The sequence below is a fragment of the Trifolium pratense genome, unplaced genomic scaffold (genome assembly GCF_020283565.1).
Source record: "Trifolium pratense cultivar HEN17-A07 unplaced genomic scaffold, ARS_RC_1.1 scaffold_120, whole genome shotgun sequence".
Lineage (NCBI taxonomy): Eukaryota > Viridiplantae > Streptophyta > Magnoliopsida > Fabales > Fabaceae > Trifolium > Trifolium pratense.
Genome location: NW_025721021.1, coordinates 15,001 through 17,500, shown reverse-complemented (window position 1 = coordinate 17,500; position 2,500 = coordinate 15,001).

Here is a 2,500-nt window from a genome sequence, read left to right as displayed (position 1 = left end):
GCTCCGAAATGCACACGGGGGTGTCAAGCAACCTCCATGTACCGTGGCATGACCGTGGCCAAGTAATAAAGATCAAATTCCATGCCTATGCCAAGTTGGACCAAGGCCCCGTCTCGTTTTGCTATAAGCAAGGGCGTGGCAAGGCACGCGGGGGGCCAAAAAATCAAAGTGCTCCGAAAATGCACACGGGGGTGTCAAGCAACCTCCATGTACCGTGGCATGACCGTGGCCAAGTAATAAAGATCAAATTCCATGCCTATGCCAAGTTGGACCAAGGCCCCGTCTCGTTTTGCTATAAGCAAGGGCGTGGCAAGGCACGCGGGGGGCCAAAAAATCAAAGTGCTCCGAAATGCACACGGGGGTGTCAAGCAACCTCCATGTACCGTGGCATGACCGTGGCCAAGTAATAAAGATCAAATTCCATGCCTATGCCAAGTTGGACCAAGGCCCCGTCTCGTTTTGCTATAAGCAAGGGCGTGGCAAGGCACGCGGGGGGCCAAAAAATCAAAGTGCTCCGAAATGCACACGGGGGTGTCAAGCAACCTCCATGTACCGTGGCATGACCGTGGCCAAGTAATAAAGATCAAATTCCATGCCTAGGCCAAGTTGGACCAAGGCCCCGTCTCGTTTTGCTATAAGCAAGGGCGTGGCAAGGCACGCGGGGGGCCAAAAAATCAAAGTGCTCCGAAAATGCACACGGGGGTGTCAAGCAACCTCCATGTACCGTGGCATGACCGTGGCCAAGTAATAAAGATCAAATTCCATGCCTAGGCCAAGTTGGACCAAGGCCCCGTCTCGTTTTGCTATAAGCAAGGGCGTGGCAAGGCACGCGGGGGGCCAAAAAATCAAAGTGCTCCGAAAATGCACACGGGGGTGTCAAGCAACCTCCATGTACCGTGGCATGACCGTGGCCAAGTAATAAAGATCAAATTCCATGCCTATGCCAAGTTGGACCAAGGCCCCGTCTCGTTTTGCTATAAGCAAGGGCGTGGCAAGGCACGCGGGGGGCCAAAAAATCAAAGTGCTCCGAAATGCACACGGGGGTGTCAAGCAACCTCCATGTACCGTGGCATGACCGTGGCCAAGTAATAAAGATCAAATTCCATGCCTATGCCAAGTTGGACCAAGGCCCCGTCTCGTTTTGCTATAAGCAAGGGCGTGGCAAGGCACGCGGGGGGCCAAAAAATCAAAGTGCTCCGAAATGCACACGGGGGTGTCAAGCAACCTCCATGTACCGTGGCATGACCGTGGCCAAGTAATAAAGATCAAATTCCATGCCTATGCCAAGTTGGACCAAGGCCCCGTCTCGTTTTGCTATAAGCAAGGGCGTGGCAAGGCACGCGGGGGGCCAAAAAATCAAAGTGCTCCGAAAATATTTTTCCACTTTCCAGTCCACTTATACATATTATGTGCAGTGTGCACACAAGACACCTTCCCAAAATTCGACTTATATGAGGCGTTTTACGTCAAATCCGCCTATTTTCGGCGTTTCGGCCGAAAAATCAAAATAAATCGAAACTTCCTCGGAATGCTTAGCGACTTTCCAGTCCACTTATACATATTGTGTGCAGTGTGCACACAAGACACCTTCCCAAAATTCGACTTATATGAGGCGTTTTACGTCAAATCCGCCTATTTTCGGCGTTTCGGCCGAAAAATCAAAATAAATCGAAAATTCCTCGGAATGCTTAGCCACTTTCCAGTCCACTTATACATATTGTGTGGAGTGTGCACACAAGACACCGTCTCAAAATTCGACTTCTAGGCGGCGTTTTACGTCAAATCCGCCTTTTTTTCGAGTTTTCGGCCAAAAAATCAAACTCAATCGAAACTTCGTCGGATCGCTTAGCCACTTTCCAGTCCACTTATACTTATTGTGTGGGGTGTGCACAAAAAAAACGAAGTCAAAATTCGACTTCTAGGTTGTTTTTTACGTGGTATCCGCCCTTTGCGAAGTTTCGGCCGAAAAATTCGTAATTAATTCATCCGACATCGGAATATTACGATTCTTTCGTGGTTTTGCTTGTTTTAATGTCCCTAACAACCATAAAAAAATTCAAAAAAAAATTCGTCTTCTAGGTCCACTTTTAAGCACTTTTAAAAACTTATGGATACAGGGAAAAAAGTGCACTTTTTCTACAAAACTGAAAATGGCCTTCCAGTCATATATAGGGGGAGGGTGGGTGTGGGGGTAGGCTCGGCAGGCACGGGGCGCGCCTATGGGCACAGCAGGCAAGCAAAAACTACGTCTTAACGTGTTTTCCCCTGCAATTTCGTTGCTCTTTTCATCATTTCAATCAAATTCATGGACATTCTTGATGGAATTCGATCAAAAAATTGAAATTTGGATGAATTTGTGAGGAAATTGGTGATGATCATGCTGTTCTTGGCTTGGGCAGGCCTTGGCTGGCATTGGGCATGGTAAGCACGTATTTGTGCATAACTCCCACCCTCGTGGGTGGGATTGCCTGGCTTTTGCTTGGCAATAAGGTTGTTGCTG